At 46.6% G+C, this 27,399-nt stretch overlaps 1 pseudogene; it reads left to right on the top strand.

The window, feature by feature from the left end:
• The first annotated feature begins 4,484 nt into the window (after nt 1-4,484).
• On the top strand, nt 4,485-5,925 carry LOC144576747 (large ribosomal subunit protein eL21-like; annotated as a pseudogene).
• The last annotated feature ends 21,474 nt before the right edge of the window (nt 5,926-27,399 follow it).

The raw sequence follows: 27,399 nt of genomic DNA, 5'->3' as shown, positions 1-27,399 counted from the left end.
ATATTAAAAGTAGGACGTATAGTATCTACTACTCTTTATATTTATTTATTTATTTACTTATTTATTTATTTATTTTTGAGACAGAGTCTTGCTCTGTTGCCCAGGCTGGACTGCAGTGGCACAATCTCAGCTCACTGCAACTTCCACCTCCCGGGCTCAAGGGATTCTCCTGCTTCAAACTCCCAAGCAGCTGAGACTACAGGCATGGTACCACCACACCTGTCTAATTTTTGTATTTTTAGTAAAGACAGGTTTCGCCATGTTGGCTAGGCTGGTCTCGAACTTCTGACCTCAGGTAATCCACCTGCCTGAACCTCCTAAAGTGCTGGAATTACAAACGTGAGCCATTGCATCCAGCCTTGTATCTACTACTTTTTAAAAGACAGTTTTACTTAGCAATTTTGTATATGAATGCAGTTGTGTGTCTCTGGGCGCTTTAAGCTGCGTCTAAGAGAAAGCCCTCCTCAGGCTGGCACACTCCCACTCAGAAAAGATTCTAACACCTACACATCAGAAGTCAGAGCAAGGACGGTCTTCTGGCTGAAAGGCTCAGGTGTTCAAAGATGACCTTAGTTCTTGGGTTCTTTCTGCCTCCCTGCTGGTCATCCATAGCACTGGCTTTGTGCTAGGATGGCTGCCAGCCACATCGGGCGCTACGTGCTTCCTTGTCCACATGGTGGGAGGACCCTGGCTTCCTGCATCGATCACCTTGTATTTAGTGTCAGGAGAGACCTTTCCCGAAGACTGGGCAAGCCTCTCCTGTTCCATAACCAGCCACTGGGTGCCAACCAAGCCTGTCTCTTGAGCTGAGGCTAATTCCTCAGCCTTATTAGTGCTATTTCAGGTGGGCCAGGAGAAGGGGCTGGCTTTAGCATGTCCATTGCAGTGTGTATCACGAAAGTAAAAAAATCAAGTAGTGCTTAAAAATATCAATGAGTCTGGGCGCGGTGGCTGGCGCCTGCGGTCCCAGCATTTTGGGAGGCCAGGGAGGGCAGATCACTAAAGCCCAGAAGTTTGAGACCAATCTGGGCAGCATAGCAAGACCCTCTCTGCTTTTTAAAAATCACACACACACACACACACACACGCACACACATGCACACACACACACACACACACACACACCAGCAAGTTGATGACCCATTCATTCTGTTTCATCTAGAGGCAAATATTTTTCAACTCTTTATGCTGTTTTTCCCAGGATTTCCCTCCAAATTTCTCAAGCATATCCTCATATTCTCCTGTACTGCCACTGCTTGATACGTAGTGTGGAAACCGAGGACTCTGCTCTCTGCTCTCCTCCAGCTGCATCTCCTGCCTCCTCACTTCCCCTCCTACGGCATCAAGCTTAGGAGCTTAGGAGCTGTTATGGCTGGAGTTGTGTTCCCCTGTATATACTGAAGCCCCAACCCACCATGTGACTGTATTCAGGGATAGGGTTTTTAAAGTGGTAAGTAAGCTTAAATAAGGTCAGAAAGGACCTTCTGAGAGGAAGAAACACTGGGGGTGGGTGTGCACAGAGAAAGTCCATGTTAGGATACAGGGAGAGGACAGGAGAGCAGCTGCAAGTCAAGGAGAGCGGCTGCAGGGAAAACCACCCTGTGGGCACCTGGGTCCTGGGCCTCCAGCCTCCAGAACTGTGAGCAAATCAACATCTGCTGTTTCAGCCTCCCTGTCTGTGCTTTTTGTTATGGCAGCCCTAGGAAACTAATTCAGTGTTAATCATTAGTTATTAGTAGACAAATACAGAAACAATTTGGCTAAATAATAGTTATTTAATAATTGTAATTATGTAAATGTTGTTTGCTGCTGAAACAAGCTGTGCACGATAACTCTTCTCCTTCCTGGAATAACTTATTTTGTTTTCACCAGAGGGTAAAGTCTCTCTTTGTCTCCGTCTCTTTTGTGTCTAGTTTTCTTTTTCTTTTTTTTTTTTCTGAGACAGGGTCTCACTTTGTTGCCCACAAGATTATACCACTCTGGAGTGCAGTGGCATAATCTCAACTTACTGCAGCCTCCACCTCCTGGGTTCAAGCGATTCTCCTGCCTCAGCCTCCAGAGTAGCTGGGATCACAGGCGTGCACCACCGTGCCCAGCTAATTTTTATATTTTTAGTGGAGACAGGGTTTTGCTATGCTGGCCGGGCTGGTCTCGAATTCCTGCCTCAAGTGATCCTCCGCCTTGGCCTCTCAAAGTGCTGGGATTACAGGTGCCTACCACCACCCTGGCCTCATACCCAGTTCAATTTTCCCCCAAAGTGGTCCAACAGGAAATGCTTTTTTATCTTCTTCCTGACTCCACAGCCCCAAATCGGCAGTTTGTGCCTGCCACCCTCCATCCTTGGGTGGGCTCTATCCTGGCCAGTGGGCTCGAGGCTAGGGTTCTACCACCATGCCCCAGCCCGCTGGTCCATTCGCCTCTCCCCTGGTGGAGCTTGTGTTCTGTGTTCCACAGCTTCCTCTCTCTCAGCTTCCCATCTTGTTTTCCCAAAGGACATCCTTTGTGAACAAGAATGCATAGCAGGCATCCTGGTGTCCTTGCATGCCTGAAGACGTTTTAAGTCTCCCTGACACTGGCTGAAAATGAAATTTGAGGCTAAGAGTTATTTTCCTGCATTATTGTTGAGCATTTTTGGTTGTGTCTACTTTTTCATATATTGACTGCATTAGGTGCTGCATATTTTATTTTTTGTTGTAAGAGACAGGGTCTGGCTCTGTATCCCAAGCTGGAGTGCAGTAAGGCCATCATAGCTCACCATAACCCCCAGCTCCTGGTCTCAAGTGATCCTCCTGCCTCAGCCTCCCAAAGCACTGGGACTACAGGTGGACACCACGATGTCTGGCTGCACGTTTTTTTTAAACACCTAAACCAGTTCTCTGGGATAAAGTCCTAAATGGGTCAAAAGTTGACACACGTTTAACAGGTTTAAAAACAATACATGTTGTGGATTGCCTTCCAGCACCACCCTATCTAGGCGCCCTTGTTTTGCGCTGTTTTTGCATTTTCATCAGCCCTGGATACCAACACTTTAAAAGTTGTTTGTCAGTTTGATGAGGAAAATGTTGTTTAGAGAGCAGGCTCTGGCAGGGTGGGAGGTGCCGGGAAGTGTGAGGCAGGACCTGGGCCTGCTCCTGCCTTCCTTGCCAGCGCCGGGACTCTCCTTCAGGCAGTGGGCGGATGCCAGCGCCCATGTCTCTGCTGCACTTTCAGGGCTCGCGGGCAGATGGGGCAGGGCAAGCGCTGGAGCAGCCTCTCCCAGGTGTCGCCGGCCCGCTCTGCTTCCTTTTATCCCTCTGTGTTAGTATAAATATGAACATGAAGATGGGAGTAAACCTAAGCTCTACACATGACACGAAAGGGAATTCCAGGTTGAACATGTACCCCACCCCGCCCTGGCCGTGGGAACCTGGTGCAGTCACGTGGCAGCCAGCTATTACAAAGAAAGCTGCCACAAACATTCGTGTACAAGCCTTTGTGTGGGCACATGGGTTTTCACTCCTCCTGAGAACATATTTAGGAATGGGAAGTTGGGATTATATGAAAGGTAAATGTTTAACTTTTTAGGAGACTGCCTAGCTGATTTCCAAAAATAATTGTACCATTTTTCATTTCCACCAGCAGGGCATAAGACTCGCTATTCTGCTGTGTTCTTGCCCACACCTGGTATGGCCAGTGTTTTAAAATTGTAACCATTCTGGGGCTGGGCATGATGGCTCATGCCTGGAATCTCAGTGCCTGGGAGGTCAAGGTGGGAGAGTCCTTGAGGCCAGGAGTTGGAGAACAGCCTGGGCAACATAGCGACACCCTGTCTCTACAAATAAAATAAAATTAAATTAAATTAAAATTTAGCCTACGTAACTGTAGTCCTAGCTACGCTGGAGGGTGAGGTGAGAGTATTGCTTAAGACCAGAAGTTGCAGGTTACAGCAAGCTTCTGCCACTGCACCGTAGCCTGGCCCACACAGTGAGAGCCTGTCTCTCATAATGAAAAGTAGCCTTTCTAGCAGAGTATCTTATACAAGTTTTTTGTTTTCATTGAAGTTTTAATCTGCATTTCCTTAATGCTAGTGATATGGAGTATTTTTTTATGTCCTTATTGGTCACCTGTAGAACATCTCCTAGTGAAGTCTCTGTTCAAAATTTTGCCCTTAAAAAAAATTGAACTAGCCGGGCACGGTGGCTCACACTTGTACTCCCAGCACTTTGGGAGGCTGAGGTGGGCAGATCACCGGAGGTCAGGAGTTTGAGACCAGCCTGGCCAATGTGGTGAAACCCTGTCTCTACTAAAAATACAAAAATCAGCTGGATCACACCTGTAATCCCAGCACTTTGGGAGGCCGAGGGGGGTGGATCACCTGAGGTCAGGAGTTTGAGACCAGCCTGACCAATGTGGCAAAACCCCATCTCTACTAAAAATATAAAAATTAGCTGGGCATGGTGATGTACGCCTGTCATCCTAGCTACTTGGGAGGCTGAGGCAGGAGAATCACTTGAACCTGGGAGGCGGAGGTTTCAGCAAGCTGAGATGGTGCCATTGCACTCCAGCCTGGGCAAGAAGAGTGAAACTCTGTCTTAAAAAATAAATAAATAAAGTAAAATATAACTTTTTTGGCTGGAACCATCTTCCAGTAATTCGCCAAAATGAGGAACACAGAGGGAAAGAGGAGAGGGACCTGATACATGTTCTCCAGGCCTTTTGGAAAACATGGAGTTGTTCCTCTGGTCATGTATATGTGAATCTGTAAGAAAGGTGATGGCCGGGCACGGTGGCTCAAGCCTGTAATCCCAGCACTTTGGGAGGCCGAGACGGGTGGATCATGAGATCGAGAGATCGAGACCATCCTGGTCAACATGGTGAAACCCCGTCTCTACTAAAAATACAAAAAATTAGCTGGACATGGTGGCGCGTGCCTGTAGTCCCAGCTAATGGGGAGGCTGAGGCAGGAGAATTGCCTGAACCTAGAAGGTGGAGGTTGCGGTGAGCCGAGATTGCACCATTGCACTCTAGCCTGAGTAACAAGAGCGAAACTCCGTCTCAAAAAAAAAAAAAAAAGAAAGGTGATATTGTAGACATCAAGGGAATGGGTACTGTTCAAAAAGGAATGGCCACAAGTGTTATCATGGCAAAACTGGAAGAGTCTACGATGTTACCCAGTGTGCTGTTGGCGTTGTTGTAAACAAACAAGTGAAGGGCAAGATTCTTGCCAAGAGAATTCATGTGCGTATTGAACATATTAAGCACTCTGAGAGCCGATACAGCTTCCTGAAACACGTGAAGGAAAATGATCAGAAAAAGGAGGAAGCCAAAGAGAAAGGCACCTGGGTCCAACTGAAGTGCCAGCCTGCTAACCCCAGAGAAGCGCACTTTGTGAGAACCAATGGGAGGGAGCCTGAGCTTCTGGAACCTCTTCCCTATGAATTCATGGCATAATAACAAAAAATAGAAGATCTCTGGACTGTGAAAATGTTTCTCTTCATTGAGTAGAAATGTGATGTCCTTTCTCCCAAAGAAATACTTAAAGCAAATTTTAATTGTGTCCTAATTCATTCTGCAATGTCTTTACTCTTCAAATTTAATGTATTTCTTGCTGAAAGATGTGAGGTAGCTTATTGTGTAACAAATGACTCTTCCAAGGTGACAGAGTATGACTTTCTCAATTGGTTAGAAAACAGCCAGATATAATTTATGAAATACTTGGACTGGTTTGAAGATAGTCCCTCTAAATCATCATGGAAGAAATAAAATAATTTACAAAAGGAAAAAAATAATAAAATAACTATAGATTCACATGAAGTTGTGAAATCAGTACCTAGAGTCCCAGTACCCTTCCTCATCTTCCCTCAAGTGCTGCTACTGATGTAACTGCAGTACAAAGCTAACTCAGGAAACTGACATGGTACCATCCTGGTAATTAGACTACAAACCTCACTGAGCTTTCATCAGTTTTGATATGTACTCATTTGTGTGTGTGGTTCTCTGTGATTTAATCTCACTTGTAGAATGACGGGACCACCGCCACAATCAATATGGAAGTATTTCATCATCATGAAGAAATTCCCTGGGCTACCCTTCATAGCTGCGTTCACCTCCTGCACCCCTCCCCTGTCTCTCAGCAACGATTAATGTGTACTTTATTCCTATAGTCTGGTCATTTTCGAAGTGTTATCATACAGGATGTGGAATCATACTGCAGTATGTAACCTTTTGTTACTGACTTTTTTCCAGTAAACATGGTTGCCTTGCGATCCATCCAAGTGGCTGACTGCATCAATAGTTGCTGCTTTGTGTTGCTGAGTAGTATTCCACTGTGTGGATGTATGCTCCATCCAGAGTGTGTATGCAGAGATTTTTTATGTGTGTATGTGGTTTTGTGAGTGGGTTCTGGGGTGCAGGGGAGACTCAGTTCCCCCGAGAGGATATTCTTCCAGGCTCTTGGTGTCTCACTCACCCAAGAATGGGAGACGGGACCATGCCAGGCACTGTGCATTCGCAAGTAAATATCAGACCTCAAAGAGTTTTTGCAGGAAGTGATTTATTTAGGCAGATAAAGAGAAAAAGGGGAAAGAAAAAGATAAGAGAGAAAAGCTTCCATGAGACTGTGGAAGGGACCCAAATATGGAATCCGAAGAGGTGTGGAAGAAGGGGACTTTTAACCTGGGAGGAATTTCCACCTCCTTTAAGTTTCCAGGCCTATGAAAGGACTTCCTTTAAACTTCCGCTGGAGTGATTGATCTTTGATTTTTTCCCGTGCACTCATGGAAAAATTTAAACAAAGACCTCTAATCCCCGGATGGAAAGGTGGGGGAGGCATGGCACTGGGAAGTTCTTGCCCTTGAAACTACACCCCTTTGTAGACCTGGGAAGAGAATACATTCCCTCAGTTTTAAGGAGCAGAGAGTTTAACAGGCAAGAAAGAGCTGGGAAGTCCGAAGGAAGAAGTTCCCCCTACAGAGACAGAGGGAGGAGGGGCTCCAAAGCTGAAAGAGGAGACCCCCAGATTTTTTTTTTTTTTTTTGAGACAGGGTCTCACTCTGTTGTTTAGGCTGAGTGCAGTGGTGTATGAGCTTTAGGTAGGCTCACTGCAGCCTCTACCTTCAGGCTCAGGTGATCCTCCCACTTCAGCCTTCTGAATAGTTGGGACCACAGGCACATGCCACTGTTACAGGTAGTTAGACAGGCATGAATGGGGCATGAGAGGACTCCTTCCCCCGACCCACTAGAATGTCAGGTGATGGTTCCACGATGTTCGCATTGCCTCTCTAAAAATGATTGATTGGTGGCCAGCACCAAAAAGAGACAATCTCCTGCTGATCCACAGCTGTTAACATTAAAGTGTTAATTGAATGCAGGCCTAAGGAGAAGCAAAAAGAGCTTCCAATAAAATCTCAGGTCTTGGGCGAGTGAGCCTGCCCTTGAGCATTAAGAGACAAGATGGCAGAGTAGGACTTTCCAGGGGCCCTCACTTGAAAAAGGAAGAAAGTCTCCTTTTTGCATGCATGGACATGCATGCAACTTCCGAAACCAATTTCCTAAACCCACAGTGTGTGATTGCCTCCCATGGGTAAGGAGATCACTGCATGTGGGCAGCCCACCATGAGGGAAGAATCATGGGAAAGGGGTGCAGGATGCTGGAGATGGGCCAGTCCACAGTGTCCCAGAAGCAAGGTGCAACCCTGCACTTGTTCTTCAAGCTGCCTGCCTGGGTCTCCTCCAAGCATACCTGCCCTTCTTTCTTTTTCTAAAGCCTTTTCAAATAAACTTCCACTCCTGCTCTGAAACTTGCCTCGGTCTCTTTTTCTGCCTTATGCCCCTCAGTTGAATTCTTTCTTCTGAGGAGGCAAGAATTGAGGTTGCTGCAGACCCATCAGGATTCACCACCAGTAACTCAGATACTGGCCACCGGAACACCACCACACCTGGCTTATTTTTTGTAGAGATGGGGTTTTGCCATATTGCCCAGGCTGGTCTCAAATTCCTGAGCTCAAGATTTCCTCCTGCCTTGGACTCCCAAAGTGCTGGATTATAGGCACGAGCCACTGTGCACACCTTATCCAGATATAATATATATTTTTTGAGACTGAGTTTTGCTCTTGTTGCCCAAGCTGGAATGCAATGTCGTGGTCTTGGCTCACTGCAACCTCTGCCTCCCGGGTTCAAGCGATTCTCTTACCTCAGCCTCCTGAGAAGCTGGGATTACAGGTGCCCACCACCATGCCTAGCTAATTTTTTTATTTTTAGTAGACACGGGTTTTCACCAGGTTGACCAGGCTGGTCTCCAACTCCTGACATCATGATACGCCTGCCTTGGCCTCCCAAAGTTCTGGGATTACAGGTATGAGCCACTGCACTGGCTGTATCCAGAGATTTTTAAACCATTCACCCACTGAAGGAAGCTTTGGTTGTTTTTTGTTTCTGAATGTTATTGTTGACAAAGAGTCAAACTCTGTAAAGTGTTTGAAGACATTTATTCTGAGCCAAATGTGAGTGACCAGGGTCCGTGTCACAGCCTCAGGAGATCCCGAGAACCTGGTCAGGCTATATAGGTTGGTTTTATATGTTTTAGGAAGACGTAAGACATCAATCAATACATGTAAGATGTACATCGGTTTGGTTGGGAAAGATGGGACAACTGGAAGTGGAGGTGGATGGGGTGGGGGTGGGGTTCCAGGTAATAGGCTGATTCAAAGATTTTCTGATTGGCAATTGGTTGAGAGTTCATCTAAAGCCTTGGAATTAATAGAAGGGAATCACCACTCACTCCCATGATGGCCTGAGCTAATGTTTCAGGTTTATTTTAGAAATAAACCCTTGGCCGACAGGAGGGGTCCATTTAGTTGGTTGGGGGGCTTAGAATTTTATTTTTGGTTTACGTTATGAATCAGATGGGAAGAACATTTTTGTACAGGTTATTTATTTATTTATTTATTTTTGAGACAGGCTCTGGCTCTGTTGCCCAGGCTGAAATGCAACAGCATGATCACAGCTCACTGCAACCTCTGTCTCCTGGGCTCAAGCAATCCTCCCACCACAGCCTTCTAAGTAACGGGGACTACAGGTGTATGCCACCATGCCTGACTAATTGTTTTTTTGTTTTTAATTTTTAGTACAGATGGGGTTTCACCAGGTTGACCAGCGTAGTCTCAAACTTCTGAGCTTAAAATGATCCGCCTGCCTTGGCCTCCCAAAGAGCTGGAATTACAGGTGCGAGCCAGCATGCCTGGTCCTGTGCACAGGATTTGTGAGAGCATGAGTTTTCATTTCTTTGGGATAAATGTCTAAGAGTGTGAGTGCTGGTTGTTTTATAGTTACATGTTTAGTTTATAATGAAACAGATGCTCGGTGCCACAAAGAAAACTCAGCACTGAGACAAAGGATCTCCCACCAAAGCAATTTTTACTTCCTGCACTGCAGGAAAGGTAGCCATCTTGCTATGAGAGTGCAATGAACAAAGGAAAAGCAGACATATTTATCCCTTATGCATTTGGCATTGTCCTTATTGCTGTGTCTGATCTCCATTGGTTGGAGCCAGACCTCACACTCTGGGACATGCCTGTGAACACGTCCAGCACAGATATCTTGGTTAAAGCACAAGGACATAGAATATACTTACTACGTGCCTGTAAGCCTGGCATGTCTAACAGCTACATAGGATAGGGCTAAACAAAGAGTTAGCAAATTTATTCTTTAACAAGAAAGAAAACTTTGAAGAGGAACATTCCTACTTTCCACATAATGTAAACCAAAAGTAAAATTCTAAGGCCTCTAACCATCTGAATGAACTTCCTCCTCAGCCAGAACACTCTAAAATTTGACCTGAGAGACTGGTTCAGGCCATAACAGGAAGTGGAGACATGCCTCATTATACCTCTCTGGCATTACATCAACACAGACTTTAAGTCTGATAGGAAACATTTACAATCTATTCTCTCTGAAGCCTGCTACCTGGAGACTTCATCTATGTGATAAAACCTAGATCTCTACAACCACTTATCTCAACCCAGACATTCCTTTCTACGGATAACTGTTTCAACCAATTGCTAAGTAGAAAAATTTTAAACCTGGCCGGGCACGGTGGCTCATGCCTGTAATTCTGGCACTTTGGGAGGCCAAGGTGGGTGGATCACCTGAGGTCAGGAGTTCAAGACCAGCCTGGCCATCATGGTGAAACTCCATCTTAAAAAAAAAAAAGAAAGAAAAATTTTAAATCTACCTGTAACCTCGACTTCCACTCTCACACTTGGAGTTGTCCCGCCTTTCTGGACTGAACCAATGTTATTTCCTAAATGTATTTGATGGGAGTTTCATGTCTCCCTAAAATGTATAAAACCAACCTAGAACCCGACCACCTTAGGCAACATGTTTAGGACCTCCTGAGAGCTATGTCATGGGCCATGGTTGCTCATATTTGGCTCAGAATAAATCTCATCAAATATTTTGTGGAGTTTGACTCTTTGTTGACAATAAGAAATCATTGAATTATTTTGCAGACTGGCTGTACCATTTTCCATTCCAGTTTTTTTGCTTCTGTGCCAGCATTTGGTGCTATCTCTATTTTTTATTTGTACTGTTCTAATAAATGTGTAGCGACATTTTATTCTGGTCTCCATTTGCATTTTTCTTAGTTTGTTTTTTTGCTTTTTTTTTGAGACGGAGTCTCACTCTATCACCCAGGCTGGAGTGCAGTACCTCGATCTTGGCTCACTACAACCTCTGCTTCCTGGGTTCAAGTGATTCTCCTGCCTCAGCCTCCTGAGTACCTGGGATTATAGGCATGTACCACCATGCCCAGCTAATTTTATATTTTTAGTAGAGACAGGGTTTCTCCATGATGGTCAGGCTGGTCTTGAACTCCCAACCTCAGGTGATCTGCCCACCTTGGACTCCCAAAGTGCTGGGATTACAGGCGTGAGCCACTGTGCCTGGTCTATTTTTTTTTTTAGAACTATCTTTGTCTGTGATTTCAGGGCCTCATAAAATGCGTTTGGAAGTGTTCCCAACTCTTCTGTTTTCTGGAAGATATTGTACAAAATTGGTGTTAATTCTTTAAATGTTTTGGATAATGCTCTAGTGAAACTATCTGGGCACAGAGACTTTTTTTTTTTAGACAAGAAATTTCTGACATCCAGACTTGAGTCCTGTGGAATGATCTTGGCTCACTGGAGCCTTGACCTCCTGGGTTCAAGTGATCCTCCCTCCTTAGCCTCCCAAGGAGGGACTAAGGAGGCACATGCCATCATGTCCAGCTAATGTTTGTATTTTTTTGTAGAGATGGGGTTTTGCCATGTTGCCTAGGCTGGTCTTGAACTCTTGGGCTCAAGTGATCCACCTGCCTTGGCCTCCCAAAGTGCTGGGATTACCAGCATGATCTGTTGTGCCTGGCCCCCTTTACATTGAATTATGCTTTTTTTTTGACAGAGTTTTTCTCTGTCACTCAGGCTGGAGTGCAATGGCATGATCTCAGCTCTCTGCAACCTCCACCTTCAGGGTTCAAGTGATTCTCATGCCTCAGCCTCCCAAGTAGCTGGAATTACAGGTGCACGCCACCACACCTGGCTAATTTTTGTATTATTAGTAGAGACAGGGTTTCACCATGTTGGCTAGGCTGGTATTGAACTCCTGACCTCAGGTGATCCACCCTCTTTGGCCTCTCAAACTGCTGGAATTATAGGCATGAGCCACCACGCCTAGCCTCTGCTCTTATTTTTATTTCCTTCTTTCTTCTTGCTTTGAGATTATTTCGCTCTTCTTCTGGTTTCTTGAGGTCAGAGCTTAGATTATTAACATAAATCCTATCATGCTTTCTAATGCAAGCATTTAATGCTATAAATTTTCTTCTCAGCAGGGTGCAGTGGCTTGCTCTTGTAATCTCAGCACTTTGGGAGGCCGAGGTGGGCAGATTGCCCAAGCTCAGGAGTTTGAAACCAGCCTGGGCAGCATCTCAAAACCCTGTCTCTACTAAAAATACAAAAAATTAGCCGGGCGTGGGGGTGGACACCAGTAGTCTCAGATACTCGGGAAACTGAGGCAGGAGAATCACTTGAACCCAGGAGGTGGAGGTGGCAGTGAGCCAAGATCATGCCACTGCACACCAGCCTGGGTGACAGAAAGAGACTCCTACCAGTTTTTATATGTTGTATTTTCATTTGCATTTAGTTCTCTGTGTGTGTGTGTGTGTTTGTTTGTTTGTTTGTTTTTGAGACAGAATCTCTCTCTGTCACCCAGGCTGGAGTGCAATGGCATGATCTTGGCTCACTGCAACCTCCGCCTCCTGGGTTCAACTGATTATTTTGCCTCAGCTCCCTGAGTAGCTGGGATTATAGATGCCGCCACCATGCCCGGCTAATTTTTGTATGTTTAGTAGAGATGGGGTTTCACCATGTTGGCCAGACTGGTTTTGAACTCCTGACCTCAGGTCATCTGCCTGCCTAGGCTTCCTAAAGTGCTGGATTACAGGCATGATCTTGGCTCACTGCCACCTCCACCTCCTGGGTTCAAGTGATTCTCCTGCCTCAGTTTCCCGAGTGGCATGAGCCACTGCGCCCAGCTATGTATGTTTTATTTGAAGCTTTCTTTTTTACTCACAAATTATTTATAAGTGTGTTGGTTAATTCCCAAGCATTTGGAGATTTTTTTCTATTGTCTTTCTGTTATTGATTTCTAGTTTAATTCCATTATGGTCATGGAATATGCCCCACATAATTTTAATTATTTTAAATTTGTTAAGGTTTGCTTCTTTGCCCCAAGATTTGGTCTATCCTGATTAATATTCCATAGGTACTTGAAAAGGCTGTATTGTGCTGTTGTTGATTAGGGTGTTTTACAAACGTCAATTAAATCCTATCTGATAGTGTTGCTCAGTTCTCCCATGTCTGATATTGTTTGGATGTTTGTCCCCTCCAAATCTTATGTTGAAATGTAATTTCCAATGTTGGAGGTGGGGTCTAGTGGGAGGTGAATTGGATTATGGGGGTGAATCCCTCATGAATGGTTTAGCACCTTCCCCTTGGTGATGAGTGAGTTCTCAATTAGTTCACATGAAATCTAGTTCTTTAAAAGTTTGTGGCATTGTCTGGGCATGATGACACATGCCTGTAATCCCAACACCTTTGGAGGCTGAGGCAAGAGGGTCACTTGAGCTCAGGAGTTTAAGACCAGCCTAGGCAACAAAGCAAGACCTTGTCTCTACTAGAAATTGAAAACATTAGGTGGGCATGGTAGTGTGCACTTATAGTCCCAGCTACTCAGGAGGCTGAGGTGGGAGAATTGCTTGAGCCCAGGAGGTAGAGGCTGCAGTGAGCTGAGATCGCACCATGGCACTCCAGCCTGGGCAACAGAGTAAGACCCTGTCTCAAAAAAAAAAAAAAAAAAAGAAAAAAAGAAAAAAAATTGTGTGGCATCTCCCTCCTCTCTCTCTTCTCCTCCTCTTGCTGTGTGATACATTGGCTTCTCCTTTGCATTCTGCCATGACTGGAAGCCTCCTGAGACCCTCACCACAAGCAGATGCTGGCACCATGTTTCCTGTACAACCTGCAGGACTGTGAGCCAATTAAACCTTTTTTATTTATAAATTACATAGTCTCAGCTATTTCTTTATAGCAATACAAAAATGGTCTAATACAATGTCTTTACTGATTTTCTATCTAATTTCTATGTATTTCCAACTGTAACTGTGGATTGTCTACTTCTCCTTTCAGCTCAGTTTTTGCATCATGTATTTTGGAGCTCTGTTGTTTGGTGCATATATATTTGGGATTGTTGTCTTCTTGGTGGATTGATTCTTTCATCATTAAACAATATCCCTCTTCATCTCTAGCATTTTTTTTCTCTGAAGTCTACTTTATGTGATAATAGTCACTCCTGATATTTTATTATTATTTTTTGCTTCAAATAGCTTTATTTTCATTTGGTCCAAGGCTTGTTAGGGTAGTTAGAAAGCTGCCCAGAGGCTGGAGGGAGAGGCTTAGGCAGAAGCCCTGTTATTTTGCAAGGGCCCTTCAGAAGTCACTGGGCTCCAGAGGCTCTTACTTGTGCTTGAGAGGGAACTTTGGAAGAGAGACTCGCCCAGCCCAGCCTGAGGGCCCGCCAGTCTGCGGAGTTTGGTCAGGTGGTCACCCATCTTCTGAATGGTTTTCACATCCTCATCTAGGAAGTGACTCTCCAGGAAGTCACAGAGATGGGGGTCCGTGCGGGCAGAACCCAGGGCATGAAGATCCAAAAGGGCCTGGTTCAGATTTTTCCCAGGGCCCTGGCGGCTTCCATGGCGCACAGGGTTTGGCCCCGCTCATCTCAAGCCGGCTTCTTTTTTTTTTTTTTTTTTTTTTTGAGACGGAGTTTCGCTCTTGTTACCCAGGCTGGAGTGCAATGGCGCGATCTCGGCTCACCGCCACCTCCGCCCCCTGGGTTCAGGCAATTCTCCTGCCTCAGCCTCCTGAGTAGCTGGGGTTACAGGCACACGCCACTGTGCCCAGCTAATTTTTTGTAATTTTAAGTAGAGACGGGGTTTCACCATGTTGACCAGGTTGGTCTCGCTCTGCCGACCTCGTGATCCACCCGCCTCGGCCTCCCAAAGTGCTGGGATTACAGGCTTGAGCCACCGCGCCCGGCCAAGCCGGCTTCTTGATGTCCTGGAAGAGAGCACAGCCGCCACGCTGGTTTTGCATCTTCAGGAGACGCTCGTAGCCCTCGCGCTTTTTCTCGGCCGATTCGCGGAAGAAGTGGCTCACGCCTTCCAGAGCCAAGTCATCGCGGTCCAGATACTATCCCACACAGGCAGGTGTAGGAGGCCTGCAGGTACACATTGAACAGGTGGGTGACGGCTGCCTCCACGTCGGGGGAATAATTCTGACGAATCTGGGAGCTCATGTTTGGTTGGCAAGAAGGAGCCAACCACAAAAACGGTGTTAGCAGGTCCCCAGAAGCAGGAGGTGGCCGAGAGGACGTCCCAGAGGTTGCAAGTGGAGAGGAAATCAGAGGGTGGTCGGAGGCTGGAAGAGAGTCTCCGAGATCTGTTCCGTCCAAACACCATCGAATCAAGAGACAGATTTGCAGGACCGCCGAACTGCCTCACTCCTGATTTTAAAAAATTAATGTTTGTGATTTGAATGTCTCCTTCAAAACTGATGTTGAGATGTAATTCCCAACGTGGCAGTATGGAGTGGTGGGACCTTTAAGAGGTAACTGGATCATCAGGCCTCTTGGATGGGAGGGAAACTGGTGGTTTTATGAGAAGAGGAAGAGAAGCCTAAGCGGGCACATTAGCACCTCAGCCCCTCACTGTGTGAGACACTGTATTGCCTTGGGGCTCTGTAGAGAGTCCCCATCAGCCAGAACGCTCTCACCAGATGTGTCCTCTTGACCTTGGGCTTCCCAGCCTCCAGAGCTGTAAGAAATGAGTTTCATTTCTTATAAATTAGCCAGTTTCAGATATCCCATTATAAGTAACAGAAAATGGACCAAGACACATATAGCTTCTTTTTTCATCCTTTTTCTTTTCTTTTCTTTTTTCTGAGACATAGTCTTGCCCTGTTGCCAGGCACCAGGCTGGAGCACAGCGGCACAATCTCGGCTCACTGCAACCTCTGCCTCCCGGGTTCAAGCAATTCTCCTGTCTTAGCCTCCCAAGTAGCTGGACTATAGGTGCATGCCACCATGCCCCAGATAATTTTTGTATATTTTAGTAGAGATGGGGTTTCACCATGTTGGCCAGGATGGTCTCGATCTCTTGACCTCGTGATATACCCACCTTGGCCTCCCAAAGTGCTGGGATTACAGGCGTGAGCCACCACGCCTGGCCTTTTCATCCTCTTTCAATCTACCTATGCTGTTATGTTTGAAGTCAGTGTCCTGTAGATAGCACATAGTTGGGTTGTGTTTAAAAATATTTTTTGGTTAATTGTTGTCTGAATTGGTGTATTTAAACTATTTACACTTACAATAATCACTAATATGAGTCGTTTTTTTTTTTTTTTTTTTTGAGACGGAGTCTAGTTCTGTCACCCAGGCTGGAGTGCAGTGATGTGATCTTGGCTCACTTCAACCTCCACCTCCTGGGTTCAAGCGATTCTCCTGCCTCAGCCTCCTGAGTACCTGGGACTACAGGTTCTTGCCCCCATGCCCAGCTGACAATATACATACATAACTTATCACAGTCTACTGGTGCTGATACTTCACCATTGCAAGTAAAATGTAGAAAACTTTTTCCCATTTATTTCCTTCTTTCCTCCCCACTTAAGAAATATAATTGTCCTAGTATCACATAATGACATTTAGGTCAACAATAGACCAATATATGATAGCTGTCCCATAAGATTATAGTACCTCTTTTATGGTTAGCTATGTTTAAATACTTACCATTGTGTTACAATCACTTATAATATTCAGTATAATCTCGTGCCATTACACTCTATGATGTTTGCACAATGACAGAATTGCCTGATGACTCATTTCTGAGAATACATCCCTGCCATTAAGTGACACATGACTGTGTTTCCTGTACATATATTGAGCATTGCATTAGACTGTAAGTTCTGCTTCAACCACCAAACTTGTTTTAAAAACTATAAAGACAGCTCATTATATTTAACCCGATTTTTTAAAGCCAATTTCTTTGTTCTTTCTTTTCTTTTCTTTTTTTTTTTTTTGAGACAGGGTTCACTCTGTCACCCGGGTTGGAGTATAGTGGTGCAGTCTCGGCTTTCTACAACCTCTGCCTCTTGGGCTCAAGGATCCTCCTACTTCAGCCTCCTGAGTAGCTGGGACTACAGGCATGTGCCACCACACCTGGCTAACTTGTGCTTTTTGTAGAGGTAGGGTTTTGCCACGTTCCCCAGTCTGGTCTCAAATTCCTGACCTCAAGTGATCTGTCCGCCTTGACTTCCCAAAGTAGATTACAGGTGTGGGCCACTGCGCCTCACCTTTCTTTTCTTTTTCACGTTCCAGGATTCCTTTACAATCACTTCCGTTTTGTTCAGAGGATGACTTTTAGGTGTTCTGTAGGAGTATGTCAGCTGGTGACAAATTTTCTTGAGCTTCTCTGCCTGACAGACTTAATTTCTCCTCATTTGTAATAAATATTTTTATTCACCGTAGAGTTGACATTGATAGCTTTTTCTTTCAGCGTTGGAAAATGTGCCGCTTCCTTCTTGCCTCCCTGATTTCAGATAAGAAATCTGCTGTTGTTTGACATTTTTTTTTAGATAGAGTCTTACTCTGTTGCCCAGGCTGGAGTACAGTGATATGATCTTGGCTCACTGCAACCTCCACCTCCCGGGTTCAAGTGAACCTGCCTCAGCCTCCCAAGCAGCTGGGTTTACAGGCACATGCCACCACACCTGGCTAATTTTTGAATTTTTAGTAGAGACGAGGTTTTTGCCATGTTGGGCAGGCTGGTCTTGGACTCCTGATCTCGAGTGATCTGCCCATGTCAGCCTCCCAAAGTGCTGGGATTACAGGTGTCAGCCATATGGCCCAGCCAGATTTGTTCTCTCATAGGTAATGCATTCCTTTTATCTATCTTCAGGGTTTTTTCTTTGTCTTTAGTTTCCATAGGTTTGATGACAATGTGTTTTGGGTTGTATTTCTTTAGGTTTACTCGAGTTCACTTAGCTTCTTGAATGAATAGGTTTATGCCTTTCACCAAATTTTGAAAAACTGCAGTGATAATTTCTTCAAATATTTTTTCTGTCCTACACGTTATCTTCTCCTTTTAGTACTTCGATGATATAAGTGTTAGCTCTTCTGCTATTGTTTTCCCACAGGTCTCTGAGGCTCTGGTCATTTCTTTCCTATGTATTTTCCCTTTGTTGGTCAGGCTAGGTAAATTATGTTGATCTGGCTTCAATATGTTTTAATATCTTCTCCTCAACTTATTACTGAGCCCATCCAGTGAGTGTTATGAGGCTGATGCACTGTCTACTGTCCTAACGAGCTCCTCCATCCAATGAGTTTTAAATTTTGATTATTTAAAAATTTAACAATTTCCATTGGTTCTTTTTACTTTTATTTTATTTTATTTTATTTTTGGGGAGAAAGAGTTTTGTTCTTGTCACCCAGCCTGGAGTGCAATGGCATGATCTCAGCTCATTGAAACCTCCACCTCCCAGGTCAAGCAATTCTCCTGCCTCAGCCTCTCAAGTAGCTGGGATTACAGGCACACACCATCACGCCTGGCTAATTTTTGAATTTATAGTAGAAATGGAGTTTCACCATGTTGGCCAGGCGGGTCTCGAACTCCTGATCTCAGATGGTCCACCATCCTTGGCCTCTCAAAGTGCTGGGATAAACAGGCATGAGCTGGGATAACAGGCATGAGCCACTACACCTGGCCTATTTTTATTTTTTGAGATAAGGTCTCACTCGGTCACCCAGGTTGGAGTGGAATGGCTCTGCACTCCACTTGGGCTCACTGCAGCTTTCATTGCCTGGGGCCAAGCAATCCCCTTACCACGTCAACCTCCAAGTAGCTGGGACCATGGGTACATGCCACCGGGCCCAGCTAATTTCTTTTTATTATTATTTGTAGAGATGAGGTCTTGCTATGTTTCCCAGGCTGGTCATGTACTCCTGGGCTGAAGCAGGCCTCCCACCTTGGCCTCCCAAAGTGTTGGGATTGCAGGCATGAGCCACTGTGCCTGGTCTTCATTAATTCATGTCTTCTATTTATTTTCTTTTCTTCTTCTTCATCTTTTTTTTTTTTTTTTGAGATGGAGCCTTGCTGTGTCACGCAGGCTGGAGTGCAGTGGCATGATCTCAACTCACTGCAGCCTCAGTCTCCTGGGTTCAAGTAATTCTCCTGCCTCAGCCTCTCTAATAGCTGTGATTATAGGTGTGCACCACCATGCCTGAATAATTTTTGTATTTTTAGTAGAGGCAGGGTTTCACCATATTGGTCAGGCTGATCTGGAACTCCTGACCTCAGGCACCTACCTCAGCCTCCCAAAGTGCTGGGATTACGGGAGTGAGCCATTGCACCTCATCTTTCTCTTTTCTTTTCTTTTTTTTAATTAAAATCAAAACAAAAACTTAGCCAGGCATGGTGGCAGGCACTTGTAATCCCAGCTACTCAGGAGGCTGAGTCAGGAGAATTGCTTGAACCCAGGAGGTAGCAGTTGCAATGAACTGAATTCATGCCACTGCACTCCAGTCTGGGTGACAGAGTAAGACTCTGTGTCAAAAACAAACAAACAAAAAAAAAACACTAAATAGAAAAGATGGCCAGGCATAGTGGCTCATGCCTATAATCCAAGCACTTTGGGAGGCTGAGGTGGGCAGATCACCTGAGGTTGGGAGTTCGAGACCAGCCTGACCAACATGGAGAAACCCCACCTTTACTAAAACTACAAAATTAGCCAGGCACGGTGGCAGGTGCCTGTAATCCCAGCTACTCAGGAGGCTGAGGCAGAAGAATCACTTGAATCTGGGAGGCAGAGGTTGCAGTGAGCCGAGATTGTGCCATTGTACCCTAGCCTGGGCAACGAGCAAAACTCCATCTAAAAAAAAAAAAAAAATTGGGATCAGTTTCACGTGTGGATTGGTTAGCTGTCTGCCCAGAATATCCTATGTTGGTTTGGAGAGTTCCTTTCTCTAATTTTCTTTTCTTTTTTTTGAGATGGAGTTTCGCTCGTTACCCAGGCTGGAGTGCAATGGCGCAATCTCAGCTCACTGCAACCTCCGCCTCCTGGGTTCAGGCAATTCTCCTGCCTCAGCCTCCTGAGTAGCTGAGATTACAGACACGCGCCACCATGCCCAGCTAATTTTTTGTATTTTTAGCAGAGACGGGGTTTCACCATGTTGACCAGGATGGTCTCGATCTCTTGACCTCGTGATCCACCTGCCTTGGCCTCCCAAAGTGCTGGGATTACAGGCTTGAGCCACCGCGCCCTGCCCTCTAATTCTCTTTTCTTCAAAATCCTCCCATTAGGCTGGGCGTGGTGGCTCACGCCTGTAATCCAAGCACTTTGGAGGCCAAGGTGGGCGGATCACCTGAGGTCGGGAGTTCAAGACCAGCCTGACCAACATGGTGAAACCTCGTCTTTATTAAAAAAACAAACAAAAAAACAACCCAAATCCTCCCGCCATTCCCTAGTTTGGAGGGTGGAGAGCACTGCCAGCCATTGCTGTGTGGGGAGTAGAAGTCCAGCCTTCCTACTTGGTCTCCGTGGTGGCTTCCCATGGGGGAGCAAAGCATGATTTGAGTGCTCTGCTGCTGCTGGGTGGCGGGTGTGGGTGCAGACTCCCCACTGGCTAACACAGCTGGCTGTGGGGCAGGAAGAGTCCCCTGCATCATCTGCTGCTGTTGTGCTGCCACAGGCTGTCTGCTACCATGTCTAAAGGAGAGGAAAGCCTTCCACCCTGGGCTGCTGTTGCTCGTTCTCCAGTGATGGCATGTTGCCAGGGCAGGAATGTGCTGTCTCTGGGCTGCCCTGGGCTATCTGCCACCATCAAGTAGCCAGACTGCCTTCGTCTTTCCATCTTGAGAGTCCTCCTCTGATTGTTGCGGTATCTCCAAGGTTTTAGTTGTGCTTTCTGAAAGAAACAGTGAGAAATCATATCTGTGTCAGCTTGTCTGGAACCCTGCTGCTACTCTCATCAAAGAGTGAAGGATTTTTATTTTGGTAAACTCCGATTTAAAGATTTTTTCTTTTATAGTTCATGCTTTTTGTGTAATATATAAGGCTTTTCCCCAAACCCAGGCTCACTGGTGTAGTTCTCTAATGCTGTGTGATAAATCACCCCCAAAATCAGAGCTAAAACAACAAATATTTATTTTTTCACAGTTTCCATGGGGTGGGACTTTGGGGACAGCTTAGCTGGGCAGCTCTGGCTTGGAGTCCCTCATGGGACTGAAGTCAGTTGTCAATTGTTAGTGGGGGCTGCAGCCACCTTAAGGCTTGGTAAGAGTGTCTGCATGCAAGTTCACTCACGTCACTGACAGCCGGCCTTCTGCTCTCCACCACATGGGCCTCTGCTTGCACTTAGCAGCTGGGTGCCCTCTCCCTGGGAGCCTTGTGACACAGCAGCTGACTTTTCCCAAAGTGAATAATGAGGGTGAGAGACAGCGAGCCCATGAGAGAATTCCCGAGGTGGAAGTGGCAGTCTTTTATAGACTAATCTGGAAAGTGACATCCCATCACTTCTGCTCTACTCTCATGGTGAGAAGTGAATCACTAAGTCCGTCCCACACTCATGCAGAGTACAATTAAGCTCCACCTCTTGAAGAGAGGAGTATCAAGAATTTGCGAATATCTCTTTTTTTTCTTTTTTTGACACAGGGTCTCCCTCTGTTGCCCAGGCTGGAGTGCAGTGGCACAATCACTGCTCACTGCAACCTCTGTCTCCTGGGCTCAAGCAATCCTCCCACCTTAGCCTCCCAAGTAGCTGGGACTATAGACATGTGACACCATGCCCAGCTAATTTTTTGTATTTTTGTAGAGATGGTTTCACCATGTTGCTCAGGCTGGTCTTCTGAGTTCAAGTGATCCTCCACCTCGGCCTCCCAAAGTGCTGAGATTACAGATGTGAGCCACTATGCCTCGTTGAATTTCTCTCTCTCTCTTTTTTTTTTGAGATGAAGTCTCACCTTTGTCACCCAGGCCAGAGTTCAGTGGTACGATCTCAGCTCATTGCAACTTCCACTTCCCAGGTTCAAGCAATTCTCCTGCCTCAGCCTCTCAAGTAGCTGGGATTCCTGGCGCACACCATCATTCCTGGCTAATTTTTTGTATTTTTAGTAGGGATGGGGTTCTGCCATGCTGGCCAGGCTAGTGTCAAACTCCTGAGGTTGTGATCTGCCTGCCTTGGCCTCCTGAAGTGCTGGGATTACAGGTGTGAGCCACTGTGCCTGGCCCCCAGATATCTCTTTAAAACCACCACAGTCATTAAATTTTCTTCCTATAGCTTCTTCCAGAAGTTTTATAATTTTAGCTCTTAAACTTATACTGGTGATCCATTTCAAGTTGATTTTTGTGTATGATGTAAGGTGAGGGTCACGATTCTTTCTTTCTTTTTTTTTTTTTGTATATATATATATAGCCATTTTGTATATATATAGTCGAAAAGGCTGTCCTTTCTCTGTTGAATTGCCTTGGCACCTTTGTTGATAATCGACCATGTACGTTTGAGTTTTTTCTGTGCCTTCTATTTTGTTCCATTTATCTATGTGTTGAACTTTCCATCTATATCACACTGTCTTGATTTCTGCAGTTTTATAAGTCTTGAAATCAGGTAGTATATGTCCTTTCTCAGAGTGATTTTGACTATTTTAGCTTCTCTGCTTTTCCATATAAATTTTAGAATCAACTTGTTGATCTCTACAAAAAAGCTTGCTGGGAGTTCAATTAAGATTGCATCAATCTTTAGATCAATTTGGGGAAAAGGGACATTGTAACAATATTGAGTCTTCCAACTGATAAACATAGTTTACCTCTTCATTTATTTAAATCTTCTTTAATTTATCTCAGCATTTCTTTTTTGTAGTTTTAATGTATGGGTCTTCCATATCTTTTGTCATAGAGTGGGGACTGGAGGCACAGAGTGCCAGGGCCAGCGAGCCAGGTGTGCCTCTTGAGGATAGAGCTTCTCCTCCTCTCTGGCCCAGCCAGGCACAGCAGCAGCCACCAAGGAAGTGGTGGATGAATGAATGAATGAATGAACAAATGTACTTCTGGCGCCAAAGTTCACAGCTTTGTTTCTGATGTTCCTCCCTGGTAGCTGGACCTCCAAATGAGTTCTGAAACATCTACACAGTGATTGCTAGCTGCGACAGGATTGGGGAACCTCAACTACTGAGCTTGGATGAGATCACAGGACTTCCCTTGCCTGATTTCCCAGGTGTGGGGCCTATGAAGTCCCTAGGGAGGTCATCTTCCTGGGGCCCCAGCTCAGCTCAGCACCGCAGGCACTGTGCTAGACACTGCACAGGTGTTCATTCATTTAGGCTTCATGATTACTCTCTGAGGTAGATGCCATTTTTAGCCCCACTTTTGATAGATGGGGAAACTAAGGCACAGAGTTTAATGAGCTTGCTTATGGCTATACAGGTAGGTGCCAGGTGTTTAACAAATGTTTGTTGCACCTGGATATGATAAAAAGATAGACTAACCAGCATAGAAAATGCGCCATATACACATCTGCATTGTGATTTATACTCCATTTTACTTAAATTTTGATCATATCTTATACGAAGAAGAGTGTCTAAAACACCTCTGTCCACTTAGAGATGTAAGCAATACATCTTACCTAGGAAGAGAAGGAGATTACTTTGGAAGCAAGTCCCCCATCCTGGATCTGTGTCCACATCCAAAGCTCATGTCAAATTGTAATCCCCAGTGATGGAAGGGGGCCCTGGTGAGGGGTCATAGGGGCAGTGTTCTCAAGAACGGGTTAGCACAATCCTCCTTGGTATTGTATAGTGAGTGAGTTCTCACGAGATCACCTTCTCCTTCTCTCTCTTGTTCCTGCTCCTGCCATGTAAGATGTGCCTGCTTCCCCTTGCCTTCTGCTGTGATTGTAAGTTTCCTGAGGACTCCCCAGAAGCAGAAGCTGCTATGCTTCCTGTGCAGCCTGCAGAACCATGAGTCAACTAAACCTCTTCTTTATCAATTATCCAGTCTCGGGTATTTCTTTACAGCACTGCTGTGTGAGAACAGACTAATACACTGGGGTGCCTCTCTCTGATCACAGCTCTCTCTCTCCCTATTAGAGGCTACTGTCTTTCTAAAATCTTTCAGAGTCACAATAGATAAACAGATGTACAGTATATTGGTATGTATGTAGTAGTAAATTTCATGGAAGGATGGAAAATAAAGGAAAATAGAAATGGAAAACTAGGAAAATACAGGCCTAAAAAGACTCTTTGGGGAGGTGATTTTTAAAGAGGTTGAGAAACATTGGTTTAACCTAAATATTCCTTCTTGTTACCTGTTTTTTGAATCACATATACCTGGAGTCCTCTGCAGCAAGCAATTCTGAGGGTCACACATGCCTGTGCACTCATTCCTTTTCCTTGCCGTCTACTTACCAGTTTGCTGACCTGCTCCCTGCAGTGACTAGCCACTTGGGTTGTTTTTAGGTTTCTGCTTTACAAACAAGGCTCCTGCACACATTCTTCTCCATGGGTCCCGGCCCATGTGTCTCAGGGTGTGCTGGGTGTATACGCGCAACGGAGTGGGCTTGAAGGGCCCAAGAAAGCAGCTTTACCGGATCCTGCCGTTCTGTGTTTTAAAGTCAATGCACAGTTTACATTCCCGCCAGTTGCATATGCAAGTTCCTTTTCTCTAAGTCTTTCCTGACACTTTGTGTTGACAGAGATTTTAAATTTTGCTGATTTTGTGGGTGTGGAATGGCATTTCCTTGTTTTAATTTACATTTCCTTGATAACAAATGAGGTTGGACATCTTTTCACACATTTAATGGGCCTCCTGGTTGCTCTCTAGGAAGATCTGTTCTGAGTTTTAATTATTTGCATTGTATCTTTTTCCTCTTAGTTAATAGACCAAAAATAAACAAATAAAATACATATATTCTGTATTCTGGATAAGGTTCATTTTCAGGTATGTATATTGCAAATATATATATATATTTTTTTTGTTTGTTTGTTTTTGCAATTTTGTTGCTTTCTTTTTGTTCTCTTTGTGGGTTTTGTTTTGTTTTGACAAAGCCTAGCTCTGTCACTAGGCTGGGGTGGAGTGGCACGATCTCGGCTCACTGCCACCTCTGCCTCCCGGGTTCAGGAGATTCTCTTGTCTCAGCCTCCTGAGTAGCTGGGACTACAGGTGCCCGCCACCATGCCCAGCTAATTTTTGTATTTTTAGTAGAGACGGGGTTTCACCATGTTGACCAGGATGGTCTTGACTCTTGACCTTGTGATCCACCTGCCTCAGCCTCCCAAAGTGCTGGGATTACAGGCGTGAGCCATCACTGCAGTGGCACCATCTCCGGTCACTGCAACCTCCGCCTCCCGGGTTCAAGCGATTCACCTGTCTCAGCCTCTGGAGTAGCTGGGACTACAGGCACGTGCCACCACCCCCGGCTAATTCTTGTATTTTTAGGAGAGATGGGGTTTCACCATGTTGGCCAGGCTGGTCTTGAACTCCTAACCTCGTGATCCTCCCGCTTTGTCCTCTCAAAGTGCTGGGATTACAGCTGTGAGCTACCGCGCCTGGCCCTGTGGTGTCTTTTTAAAGAACAAAAATTGGGTCAGGTATGGTGGCTCACGCCTGTAATCTCAGCACTTTGGGAGGCCGGGGCAGGAGAACGGCTTGAGCCCAGGAGATGAAGACCAGCCTAGGTGCTATCACAGCTCACTGCGGCCTCGATCTCCTGGGCTCAAGCGATCCTCCCGCCACGGCGCCTCCCAAAGTGTTGGGATTACAGGCGTGGGCCACGGCGCCCAGCTAAAAATCAGTCTTTTCCTTTGGCTTCTGGTCTCTTCTCCTCGGTTAAGAACTCCCAGCTGCGGCCATCCGGACTCTCCCTGGTGCGGGCGGAAGTTTCTGGGGTGCCCTCCTACGCTGCGGCCTGGAGAGCCTTGCACCCCGCAAGTGTGCCCCTCCTCTCCCCGTCAGGCTGCGGGGCCGGCTGGTTGTGCAGGGCAGAGGAGGCCTGGGCGGCCGCCTCCTGTCACCCGCGCGACCACCGCGGGCCGACTCGGGGCGCGGCGGCGGCCGTGGCCGTGGCGGAGTCACCTCGCGCTCTGCCCGCCTGCTCTTCCCTTCCAGGAGAACCTGGGGTCGAGGAAGGCCGAGCCCGGCCCGCGCGCCCGATTCCTCGGGTTCCCTGCGGGGCCGCCCCTCCCCGCGCCCGTCGCTGCAGCCTCCAGCCCTCCCGGGGAGGGAACTGCGGGGCGCTGGGTGCCCCCTGCCTTCGGAGGCCGTTCTCGGGAGAGCCGCCCCGTTTAGAAGGTGGAAAAGACGCAGAAAAAGAAGACAAGTAGACGAGGCCCCTACTCGCACAAAGCGCCACGGACCCTGCCCGCCCTGCCCTCCGCACTCCCTCGGGACGACGGCCGCGCGATCTTTCTGGGGACGGTCTCGGCAGTACCCTGGGGTCCCAGGGGCTCGGATCCCGGCGCCCGCGCCTCCGCCGGGGCGACCCCACAGCCAGGCTCCTGCCTCGGCACAGAACCTGCCTCGGCTGCCGGCCTCCAGCCCCCTTTCTAAATTCCTGCGGGCTCGGAGTCGGGGTGACAGGGCCCGGGGACCGGGTGGCGGGGAGAGAGACCAGGCCTCCTCCGGTCGGGTGGGGAGGCGCGGCTGCGCTGGGGGCCGCTGTTTCGAGGGCAGCGCGGAGCCCTCTGCTGGGCGCGGCGTGACCGCTGGCTCCCCTGCAGCCACCAGGCCTTCTCGTCCTCCTTCCTCCCTGTGCAAAGCGGGGCTCAGTACCACGTGGAAATCACCGCGGGACAAGCACCAGGTGGGTGGGTTTGAGAAGCTGTGCAGTGTCCAACATCCTGTTACAAAGGAATTGCAGGTATTTAAGAATAAAAGGAAAACGATTGTCTTTTCTACTTACGTGTATCACTTTCTCAAACGCCGGGTGAGTAATTAGCATGTACTTGCTTGTTGAGTGGCTTGGACCTAACTACTTAACAAATGCACCTGCCAGGTGTTCCCTGCCCCTCAGAGGCCCTGAAAATTTTCGGAGACACCGAGGGCTCCATGAACTGGAGGTTCCCAAATTTAAAAATTAACATCTTCCTCAGGAGGGGTGGCCATGGGTGCGTTTTAACAGTTCCCTTTGGTCAAGTGGGACACCAGAGAGGCCTGATGTCAGGCAGGAACTGGCGAGGCGGATGTCCAAGCTGGTCCCCCCACCCTCACCTGAACCCTAACGGGCAGCATTTCTTTTCTGAAAGCAAAACTCAAAAGAGGAATTCAGGCCGGGGATGTGCTCACACCTGTAATCCCAGCACTTTGGGAGGCCGATATGGGCAGATCATCTGAGGTCAGGAGTTCAAGACCAGCCTGGCCAGCATGGTGAAACCCCATCTTTACAAAAGTACAAAGATTAGCTGGACACGATGGCGGGTGCCTGTAATCCCAGCTACTCGGTAGGCTGTGGCAGGAGAATTAATTGCTGGAACTGAGAGGTGGAGGTTGCAGTGAGCTGAGATGGTGCCATTGCACTCCAGCTTGGGCAACAGAGTGTCTCAAAAAAAAAGAGGAATTCACGTGTGCATTTTATCTATACCCATGTGGTGTTGACTAGCCCCTGATGTTTAGTTGGGCCTGAGAAAAATTGGAGAAACCACAGGATGTGGATTTGCTGAAGGCTTCTCACTGAGCTGTGTTAACTGTGTGGGTGACAGCCTGGCACAGCTGGAAGTCCCTGTGTTCACAGCACAAAAACATTCAGGGCTTCCCAGAGCTGGACATCAAGGCCATGTGGAAAACAGTCAGGCAG

This window comes from Callithrix jacchus, chromosome 6 (assembly GCF_049354715.1).
Source record: "Callithrix jacchus isolate 240 chromosome 6, calJac240_pri, whole genome shotgun sequence".
In the NCBI taxonomy this organism is placed as follows: Eukaryota; Metazoa; Chordata; class Mammalia; order Primates; family Cebidae; genus Callithrix; species Callithrix jacchus.
This window is presented reverse-complemented; position numbering and strand designations above follow the sequence as displayed.